This window comes from Triticum aestivum, chromosome 1D (assembly GCF_018294505.1).
Source record: "Triticum aestivum cultivar Chinese Spring chromosome 1D, IWGSC CS RefSeq v2.1, whole genome shotgun sequence".
Classification (NCBI taxonomy): domain Eukaryota; kingdom Viridiplantae; phylum Streptophyta; class Magnoliopsida; order Poales; family Poaceae; genus Triticum; species Triticum aestivum.
This window is the reverse complement of record NC_057796.1, coordinates 278,898,972-278,911,173: the sequence shown is the minus strand read 5'-3', so window position 1 is coordinate 278,911,173 and position 12,202 is coordinate 278,898,972.

Below are 12,202 nucleotides of genomic sequence, written 5' to 3'. Positions count from 1 at the left end.
AGATCGCGGTGAGGCTGAGGGCGTGATTAGGTAGGGGAAATCTTTGTGCGCACCCCAGTGTTCAAACCTCAAGGGTTTTGCCGGAACCCGAAATCCGACATATCTCATCTAATTCCCTTCTTTCATTCATAAACATATCATTTTCATGGTCAAGCAAATATTGTTCTAAAGGATCAGTAGGGGGCACGACAATAGAAGCAAGACCAACAATTTCATCCTTACTAGGTAATTCTTTATCATGAGGTTGTCTACAAAATTTGGAGAAATTAAACTCGTTAGACACATCCTCAAAGCTTACACTAACAGTTTCTTTCTCACAATCTATCTTAGCATTGACAGTGTTCAAGAAGGGTCTCCCAAATATAATGGGACAAAAATCATCATGTGGGGAACCAAGAACAAGAAAATCATTAGGATATTTTATTTCCCACACAAGACTTCAACATCTCTAACAATCCCAATTGGTGAGATAGTATCTCTATTTGCAAGCTTAATAGTAACATCAATATCTTCTATCTCAGCAGGTGCAATATCATTCATAATTTCTTGATATAAGGTAAAAGCAATTGCATTCACACTAGCACCCAAATCACATAAGCCATGATAACAATGATCTCCTATCTTAACAGAAATAACAGGCATGCCAACAACAGGTCTATGTTTATCTTTATTATCGGGTCTAGCAATTCTAGCAGCTCCATCACATAAATAAATAACATGCCCATCAATATTATCAACCAAGAGATCTTTAACCATAGCAATACTAGGTTCAACTTTGATTTGTTCAGGGGGTGTAGGTGTTCTAGTATAACTCTTACGAACCACAACTGAAGCTTTAGCATGATCTTTTATCCTAACAGAGAAAGGTGGTTTCTCAATATAAGCACTAGGAATAACATGATCAACATTGTAAGTAATAGTTTCTTCCTCAGCTTTAATAGGTTCTACTACTTTCACTTCAATGGGAGGATGATATTTAAACCACTTCTCCTTGGGGAGATCAACATGAGTAGCAAATGATTCATAGAAAGAAGCTACTATCTCAGAGTCAAGTCCATATTTAGTGCTAAATTCACGAAAAGCATCGGTATCCATAAAAGATTTAACACAATCAAACTTAAGATTTATACTTGACTCCTTACCTTCGTCGAGCTCCCAATCTTCAGAGTTGCATTTAATTCTTTCCAATAAATCCCATTTGAATTAAATAGTCTTCTTCATAAAAGAACCAGTACAAGAAGTATCGAGCATGAATTGATCATTACGAGAAAGCCGAGCATAAAAATTCTGAATAATAACTTCTCTTGAGAGATCATGATTGGGGCATGAATATAACATTGACTTAAGCCTCCCTAAGATTGAGCGATACTTTCTCCTTCACGAGGCCAAATATTTTAAATATAATTCCGATCACAATGAACCAGATGCATAGGATAAAACTTCTAATGAAATTCCAATTTCAGTCGGTTATAATCCCAAGTCTCGATATCGTCGGATAGCCTATACCATGTCAATGCATTCTCCTTCAAAGATAAAGGGAAGAACTTCTTCTTGACTTCATCCTCGGTCAAACCTTCAACCTTAAATAATCGACAAACTTCATCCACATAGATTAGATGCATATCAGGATGTAATGTTCCATCTCTTGCATAAGGATTAGCTAGTAGTTTCTCTATCATACCGGAAGGAATTTCATAATAAATATTTTCAGTAGGTTCAGTAGGTTGAGGAGCAACTTCTTGCTCTATTGGTTGGGGTGAAGACACCCCAAACAATCACCTCAAAGGATTACTTTCCATAGTGATAAATGACAGTAAGTTTCAGCACGTAGTATAAATGTTTCCTTACCAAATTCCACTTACCAAAGGCGCTTCACTCCCCGGCAACGGTGCCAGAAAAGAGTCTTGATGACCCATAAGTATAGGGGATCTATCCTAGACCTTTCGATAAGTAAGAGTGTCGAACCAAACGAGGAGCGGAAGGAAATGACAAGCGGTTTTCAGCAAGGTATTTGAAGGAAATATGCCCTAGAGGCAATAATAAAGTTATTATTTATTTCCTTATATCATGATAAATGTTTATTATTCATGCTAGAATTGTACTAACCGGAAACATAATACATGTGTGAATACATAGACAAACAGAGTGTCACTAGTACGCCTGTACTTGACTAGCTCGTTGATCAAAGATGGTTATGTTCCCTAGCCATAGACATGAGTTGTCATTTGATTAACGGGATCACATCATTAGGAGAATGATGTGATTGACTTGACCCATTCCGTTAGCTTAGCACTCGATCGTTTAGTATGTTGCTATTGCTTTCTTCATGACTTATACATGTTCCTATGACTATGAGATTATGCAACTCCCATTTACCGGAGGAACACTTTGTGTGCTACCAAACGTCACAACGTAACTGGGTGATTATAAAGGTGCTCTACAGGTGTCTCCAAAGGTACTTGTTGGGTTGGCGTATTTCGAGATTAGGATTTGTCACTCCGATTGTCGGAGAGGTATCTCTGGGCCCACTCAGTAATACACATCACTATAAGCCTTGCAAGCATTGTGACTAATGAGTTAGTTGCGGGATGATGTATTACGGAACGAGTAAAGAGACTTGCCGGTAACGAGATTGAACTAGGTATCGAGATACCGACGATCGAATCTCGGGCAAGTAACATACCGATGACAAAGGGAACAACGTATGTTGTTATGCGGTCTGACCGATAAAGATCTTCGTAGAATATGTGGGAACCAATATGAGCATCCAGGTTCCGCTATTGGTTATTGACCGGAGAGGTGTCTCGGTCATGTCTACATAGTTCTCGAACCCGTAGGGTCCGCACGCTTAACGTTACGATGACAGTTATATTATGAGTTTATATGTTTTGATGTACCGAAGGTTGTTCGGAGTCCCGAATGTGATCACGTACATGATGAGGAGTTTCGAAATGGTCGAGACATAAAGATTGATATATTGGAAGCCTATGTTTGGACATCGGAAGTGTTCCGGGTGAAATCGGGATTTTTCCGGAGTACCGGGAGGTTACCGGAACCCCCCGGTAACTTAATGGGCCTTAGTGGGCCTAGGTGGAAGAGAGGAGAGGAGGCCAGGGCAGGGCCGCACGCCCCTTCCCCCCCCCCAGTCCGAATAGGACAAGGAGAGGGGGGCGGCGCCCCCCCTTCCTTCCTCCCCTCCACCTCTTCCCCCTCTCTCTCTCAGTCCAACATGGAAAAAGGGGGGGAGTCCTACTCCCGGTAGGAGTAGGACTCCTCCTAGCGCGCCTCTCCTCCTTGGACGGCGGCCTCCCCCTTGCTCCTTTATATACGGGGGCAGGGGGCACCTCTTTACACACAATTGATCAACGATCTTTTAGCCGTGTGCGGTGCCCCCTCCACCATATTACACCTTGATAATATCGTAGCGGTGCTTAGGCGAAGCCCTGCGTCGGTAGAACATCATCATCGTCACCACGCCGTCGTGCTGACGTAACTCTCCCTCGACACTCGGCTGGATCGGAGTTCAAGGGACGTCATCGAGCTGAACGTGTGCTGAACTCGGAGGTGTCGTGCGTTCGGTACTTGATCGGTCGGATCATGAAGACGTACGACTACATCAACCGTGTTGTGTTAAACGCTTCCGCTGTCGGTCTACGAGGGTACGTGGACAACACTCTCCCCTCTCGTTGCTATGCATCACCATGATCTTGCGTGTGCGTAGGAATTTTTTTGAAATTACTACGTTCCCCAACAGTATTCTCGGCAAGCACTGAAATTATCGGTAACAGATAGTTTTGTGATAAGATAATTTGTAATGGGTAATAAGTAAGAAGTGTAACTAAGGTGCAGAAAGGTGGCCCAATCCTTTTTGTAGCAAAGGACAAGCCTGGACGAACTCTTATATAAGGCAAAGAGCTCTCGAGGACACATGGGAATTACTGTCAAGCTAGTTTTCATCATGCTCATATGATTCGCGTTAGTTACTTTGATAATTTGATATGTGGGTGGACCGGTGCTTAGGTGTTGTCCTTACTTGTACAAGCCTCCCATTTATGATTAACCCCTCTCGCAAGGATTGGCAACTACGAAAGAAGAATTAAGATAAATCTAACTATAGCATGAAACATGTGGATCCAAATCATCCCTTTACGAAGCAACGCATAAACTAGGGTTTAAGATTCTGTCACTCTAGCAACCCATCATCTACTTATTACTTCCCAATGCCTTCCCCTAGGCCCAAATCATGGTGAAGTGTCATGTAGTCAACGTTCACATAACACCACTAGAGGAAAGACAACATACATCTCATCAAAATATCGAACGAATACCAAATTCACATGATTACTTATAACAAGACTTCTCCCATGTCCTCGGGGACAAACGTAACTACTCACAAGCATATTCATGTTCATAATCAGAGGGGTATTGAATATCATTAAGGATCTGAACATATGATCTTCCACCTAATAAACCAACTAGCATCAACTACAAGGAGTAATCAACACTACTAGCAACCCACAGGTACCAATCTGAGGTTTTGAGACAAAGATCAGATACAAGAGATGAACTAGGGTTTGAGAGGAGATGGTGCTGGTGAAGATGTTGATGGAGATTGACGCCCTCTCGATGAGAGGATCGTTGGTGATGACGATGACGATGGTTTCCCCCTCCGGGAGGGAAGTTTCCCCAGCAGAATAGCTCTGTTGGAGCCCTAGATTGCTTCTGCCCAGGTTCCGCCTCGAGACGGCGACGCTTCGTCCCGCAAGCTTTCTCCTGATTTTTTCCAGATCAAAAGACATCATATAGAAACCCATAATCTACTTATTACTTCCCAATGCCTTCCCCTAGGCCCAAATCATGGTGAAGTGTCATGTAGTCGATGTTCACATAACACCACTAGAGGAAAGACAACATACATCTCATCAAAATATCAAACGAATACCAAATTCACATGATCACTTATAACAAGACTTCTCCCATGTCCTCAGGAACAAACGTAACTACTCACAAAGCATATGCATGTTCATAATCAAAGGGGTATTGAATATCATTAAGGATCTGAACATATGATCTTCCATCGAATAAACCAACCAGCATCAACTACAAGGAGTAATCAACACTACTAGCAACCCACAGGTACCAATCTGAGGTTTTGAGACAAAGATCGGATACAAGAGATGAACTAGGGTTTGAGAGGAGATGGTGCTGGCGAAGATGTTGATGTTCATTGACCCCCTCTCTATGAGAGGATCGTTGGTGATGACAATGACGAGGATTTTCCCCTCCAGGAGGGAAGTTTCCCCGGCAGAACAGCTCCGGTGGTGCCCTAGATTGCTTCTGCCCAGGTTCTGCCTCGAGAGGGGGGCGCTTCGTCCCGAAAGCTTTCTCCTGATTTTTCCCAGGTCAAAAGACATCATATAGCATAAGATGGGCACCGGAGGCCTGCCAGGGGGCCCACAAGCAAGAGGGGCGCGCCCCCAGGCTTGTGGCCTCCTGGTGGGTCCCCTCTGGTATTTTCTTCGCCCAATATCTTTTATATATCCCAAAATAATTTTTCATAAATTTTCAGGACTTTCGGAGTTTTGCAGAATAGGTCTCTCAAATTTGCTCCTTTTCCAGTCCAGAATTTCAGCTGCCGGCATTCTCCCTCTTCACGTAAACCTTATAAAATAAGAGAGAAAAGGCATAAGTATTGTACCATAATGTGTAATAAGAGCCCATAATGTGATAAATATCAATATAAAAGCATGATGCAAAATGGATGTATCAGTAGCAAATGAATTTCTCTTCACAAGGGGGTTACAATACTCAAATGAATATGCTGAGAAATTCTTCGTAGATTTGTTAACATAATAGTTCAAAGAATAATGCACATATTCATCAGACCAATAATCGTTTCCATGCAAAACAGAGGCATTAATACGACTATAAGTGGGCCTGTGACCATTTGAAGACTTTGGTCCATGTCAAGAATTTTCCCCGGGGTTTTTCTTCTTCATCGATGGTGTCATGAAGACATTCGGTTGAAGATTTTCCATAAGGCTTCTGGGCACCCAGATTTTCTTCATTCGGGGACTATTCCTATAATTAGTTCCAAGAAATCCAACAAATACTTCACCATTCTGATTTATGAACAGTTTATAGTTGGAGCCAAATGACTCATTAGAGGAATATGAAGTATCACAGTTATACCAGACAAAGTGGATGGACCCACATGTGTCCCTTTTGCAGGTACCCAGATGGTTTTGGGGTACTGCTTAGGTTTCCAGTATGATCCATCAGCAATGATTTTCCTTTCAAATGCAATACCCTCTTTCCTAGGCTTCCTGTTCAAGATCTACTTCTTAAGCACACCTTTAATTTTTGTAGATGCCTGCCATATACAATTCCTTCAACCCTACATTTTTGTCAGAATCATTTGTGTCTTCCTCGGATGAGGGGTTAGTGGCCACAAAGACAGTTGAAGAAATTGCACTTTCAGAAGCATTTGAACATTCAGCTAAAGAATTTGCATTTTCACGTTAAAGGCATTTCGAGCAAGGTGGCACAAACTCTTCCGGAGTAGTACTAATCTGTTGAGCGAGCAATGAGTCATTTTATTTTTTCAAGATCATCAAGAGATGCTCTCAATTTTTTGAGAACTTAATTCCTTTGAAGAAATTCATAGGAAAGCTTCTCATGATCGCCTGAGAGGGCCACATGACGACTTTGAAGTTTGTCATACTTTGACTGAAGACTATTAAGATCGTTAGTCAAAGATTAACTTTAGTCCATTTTCTCATCCAACAGATCATCGCTTTTTTCTAGCCGTTTTTTGAATCTTTTCCATAGAAGTTTGTTGCTCAGTTGCAATTTTAGCAAGTTTCTTATAGCTAGGTTTAGATTCACATTCAGAGTCATCATCACTGGAAGTATCAAAGTCGGCATCACATGAGGATACCTTGGCACCTTTTGCCATGAAGCAATAGGTGGGACCAGAGTCGTCATCACAATCCTCAATGTTGGTGACGTGGCTATTTTCTTCACAGTTGAGGATGGACTGCTGAAAAAATCGGTAGTGAGAGCTAGGCTCGCCACACCCGATTCTAACTCCTCCTCAGATTAATCATCTTGCTCTTGATCAAATTCTTCCTCACAATACATTTCCTTGCGGATGAATGCATGTGCTCTGCTGGAACTGCTCTTCTTGTATGATGAGGACTTTGATGAAGACTTTGAGGATTTCTTCTTCTTCTCATCAGGACTATCATCCTTGCTCTTATTCTTTGAGTTCTTTGCCCAAAGAGGGTAGTCAACAATATAGTGGTCGGGCTTCTTGCATTTGTGGCAAGTTCTCTTCTTGTAGTCTCAAGTAGAAGCTTCTTTGGTGTTCTTTGATTCAGACTTTGAAGACTTTACAAAGAGGTTTCTATTTGAAAACTTCTGGAATTTCTTCACCAGCATTGCAAGTTATCTGCCAATTTCTTCGGGGCCACCGGAACTGCAGTCAGATTCTTCTTTAGATGAAGAAATTGCTCTGGCCTTTGCTTTTTTTCCTTCAGGGCGCGAGGTCTTCCATAGCTTGGACCATACATGTCTCTTTTCTTAGCCAGCAGCGGAGGAAGGACACAAACTGCGCGTGTGCACAGTCATGGAGGTTGGGAAATTCAAACAAAGGAGGTCTCAAGAAGCAAGGAAGGCCACACCCATAGTATGAAGAGTCCGGCAAAGATCTAGGGTCACGACGCCTGCGACCATCGCCATGCTTGGGGGCTATTGACAGGGCTAAGACCCGGGGTGGCTAACCAAGACAGATCAAGTGAAGGGATGGACCAAAGCCCAAGGGGCCCAACAAGGGCATACCTGACCTTGTGACGACTTGGTCCTCAAGACAAGGAGGGTGGCGTCCTAGATCGCATCTCCCCCTACAAAAACCCTAACCTCCCAAGTCTATATAAGCGGAGGTAGGGAAACTCCTAGGGCATCTCATCTAGAGAAAGACAACTCTTGGTAGCAATCTTCATCTCCATTGTAACCCCTCGCACGAGGTATTCGATGACCATGAATAACATGAAAAATAAGGAAGTATAGTATTACTCTTCGGAGGCACGAACCTAGGTAACTTGTGCATGCGAGCTCAATCCCGGTACTTCCGACCTCACCAGGAACCCTACCACGGGATCTGATGGGATTTCGTACCGTCAACTTCTCATCATTTTCACACTCTCAATCAGATTAGGTTTTGGCTTTCCAATGAACTTTGCTAGAATCAATTTTGACTCTCAGCAATTTTAGTGACTTGTGCTTCCATTCTCGTAGTTCATCCTTCTAGAGCATGCACATCATTAGTCGGCTAGAAATCTTACTTGTCAATTAACCACGTAAGTTATCATGATTCTTCAAGATATCGGTAAACATCTTATTTTGCTTGCTTTGGCTAGTAATAAAAGTTTTCATAGTTTCATCCAAAGAAATTCTATTACCATTGCATGTTCCATTAAAATTATTGGGGGCTCCACTACTATTAGGATAACATGGTCTAGGAACATACCCATTATTTTTCCAGTAGGGGTTGTAGTTATTGTGAGCAATGAAATTAACATCTTCTTTAGTAATTGCATTAACAGGTACCTCTTCTTTAAGGTTCATAGCATGGATGACCTCATCAAGTTTTGCGGTCATCTCTCTGTTCTTCTCCCCGGAGATAACACGACCTTTCTACATGCCATTGGGCATGGTTCTCTTGCATATTGTCCGGTAATTGCTTGGCTTCGTGAATTGGTCTTCCCGTAATAGTTCCACCCGCAGATGTATCAAGCATTCAACATGGGAGTAAGATCATTATAAAATATATGCGGAATTAACCATTCTTCCATCTTGTGATTAGGATAATTTCGTATAGCCTCGTTCATGCGATCCCATGCAAGTGCTAGTGGCTCACGTTCTTCCTCCTTAAATCCTATTATCTGTGAACAAAGTTGCATAATTTTTGCAGGGGAACAAAACTTAGATAAAAATTTGCTGCTACACGCAGTCCTTGAAGTTATACTATCTCTAGGCAAAGCTAGAAGCCATTCTTTAGCTTTCCTCTCAAGGAGAAAGGAAATAGGTGCAACTTCAAAGCGCTGGCTTCATAATCTTTAGTGCGTGTCATGTCATGCAACTTAGAAAAGTTGTGTGAGTGCATACCGACATCTTTTGAAGTAGAGCCTTCAAATTGGTCTTGTTGAACATTTTTATTAAGTGAGGCTTAATTTCATATAGCTCTGCTGCAACATTAGGTTGCACAATAGGTGCACACATAAAGTTCTCATTTGGAGCAGCAAAATCTCCAAGGTTTTGAGCCATAATAATATTTTGGGGGGTTACGGTAACCCGACTAGAAATCAAAATAAGAACAAGAAAAAAACTGAAATAGAAACTCTGACGCAATCACTAGTGACATGATGCCTCCCCGACAACTGTGCCAAAAAAGGTGGTTGTTGCCCTTAGAGATCCGGTTTGGATAGTGAAGGTTTCACTTCCTTTTCCCCAGGGAGTAACCCTGTGTTATCAAAACCATGAGAGAATGTGCACTACAACAAAGGCTCTAACAAGTTCTTGCAAGAGAATTAAATTCTAGTTTTTTGTAACCGAACCTTGAAAACCTTAGGAGTGTAAACACTAGAATAAAACTAACATGGGTATGAGGTCTTGTTTCTAACAACCATATGTTTATGCTCGGGATCATCATGATATTAATTTGTGCTCTAGAAAACACCCGTTAAGATGTGCTTGCAATGCAATGAAGTGGGTGTGTCCAAATTACATCTTGACCAGTGCATGACCTGCATGCCAACCACAGACACTTACTGTCTCGTGGGGTTACCCTGGTTATTAAGAATAAAATTCAGATAAAAAAACATTGGGCATTTAATGACCACACCTCATGAACCTTTATGCACTGGTGTTTAGAATAACGTTCTGTGTCCTCCCTGCTCCTAACCTCCTCATCAAAGTTCGAGATCCTGGGTACCTACAGGGTCGTAGAATGCGAAAGAGACAAGAGACAACTCCATAGCAATCAGACACATACATGACATTAATTATTCAAAGCCATTCCATCGATCCCTCATAAAAATACATCGGGTTGCAAGCCTATGCCTCAACCCATTGCCTTCTTGAATTACTCACACATGATGACCATATAGCAAGAGGAAATCATCAAAGAATATATACAGATGAATGCTTTATTGATAATATGTCTTACAATGGTTGTGGGATGCGATACACGATTACAAGTATGGCTAACTTGGAGGAGAGATGCTGCTGTGATGGAGATGGCGGCGAATATGGTGATGAGATGGGGATGGTGGCGACTAGGGTTGGAAGATGGCTTCTGTGGTGTTCTCCACGCTCTCCTCGTCATTTTGTTTTGCCTTTTTGTGATTCTGGTATGGGACCCTTAATAAATGTTGTTCGGGTCGACCTCATAGAGCTGTCATCACCTGGTACGAGCATGCGCGCTCGTACCAGACGTCGTCTTGTGCTCTGGATAGAGGACGCACCTTCAGTTTTCTTCATCCCTTCTCCATTTTCACAATTTCCTTGATGACTTACCTTCATACTTGGCCTATTTTCCCGAGGAAACTAATCAAAAGAAGATTTCACGATCTCTCACATTCATTGGTCATTAGTAGCAATATTAGAGTGATTTTTTATGGATTTCCAAGATCCGATCTGAGATGGCCTCACACTCTTCATCGCCCAAGCTCAACACCTCATCTCTGATGATGGTGCTCGGTTCCATACTCAAAGTCAGACATGAGGTAGATATCATGCTATTATCGTGAGTAGGGCTGGGCATTCGGTTCCACCGAACCGAACGGTTCGGTGCTTCGGTCCTTATACAATTTTGGTTCTTAGAAAATGCTAACCACTCGGGTAATAGAAAATCACTTGACCGACAAATCGGTGCCCCGAAAGTTTGGTTCGGCGGTCGGTTTTAACCCAAGGAAACCGAACATGTTTGATAGCAGAACTTACAGGTGATGAAAGAAAGAAAATTGACAGAAAAATTGAGCGATGGAAGAAGGGAAAATCAAATTTTCCTAGCAGTAGCATGCCTGTGTACTACTGCGGTACTCAACTTCTCATCAATGGATGAACAAAGTAACAAACAATTCCCAGTGGGTGATAAAAAGATAAAGGGAAGAAGATGCAATCCAGTGGAACAAGAAGATACGAGGGGAGGGAAGAAATAAGCTTCCTCGCGCTGGCTGCGAGGCGGTCAGGCTGTTGTGGCGCTGACGCGCTGCCGTCGTCTACTGGGGATGAGGGCAGGAAGAAGCATGGCGGCTAGGTTAGGATTGGGGAATCGGGAGTCCCTCGGTGTGTCATCCTTGTGTGCAAATACAATCCTTTTCTATGAATCCAGTACGATGCGTGTGAAGGATGTCGGCCTGCTGGGCCACTTTTCGTTGCTGGGCTTCTGGGCTCATTCACTTTTTAGCCTGCAGTTCGGTGTTTTCGGTCACTTCGGTGCATCGTGCATGGAAACCGATATCACCGAATGAAATTCGGTTTTCTCCAGTTCAGTACCGAACAGAGCATCGAATTTTCGGTTTTCGGTTTAATCGGCTTCGGTCCCGGTTTATTCGGTGCGGTTTTCGGTCCTCGGTTTTTTTTGCCCACCCCTAGTCGTGAGCTAGAATTAATTCTGAGGTCTGGATGGGTGCGTCAGTGTGGTATTCGATCTGGTTTGACACCCAACTCGAAAACGCGAGATCGCGAGAATTTGAGGTGTATTCTAGGTTCCCGAACCTGACGATTCATCCAGGAGCAAAACTTTTGCTCTAGCCGAGGTGGTCAGTCGAATCCGCATGGAGCGTGATGCTACCAAAGACAAAAAGTCATCCTGGAAAGAAGGTCAAGCCACAGCCGACGTGATCATCAATCTGGAGGCGTGCCATCGAATTGCTTCGATTACGCATAGGGACCTATGTGGGCTACCAATGTCGGAGCTAAATTCGGTAGATCTCGGGTAGGGAGACCTGATCAGGTAGCTTGGCATGATGGTAACATGAGACATGGTGTTTACCCAGGTTCAGGCTCTCCCGAAGAGATAATACCCTGTTCTTGCTTTGATTGTATTGTTGTCAATGGGGTACGAAGTATAGGTGATCTACCACGAGACCGAATGTGAATGAGTTCGGGCATCTACGACCTTCACTCTTGGTTTATA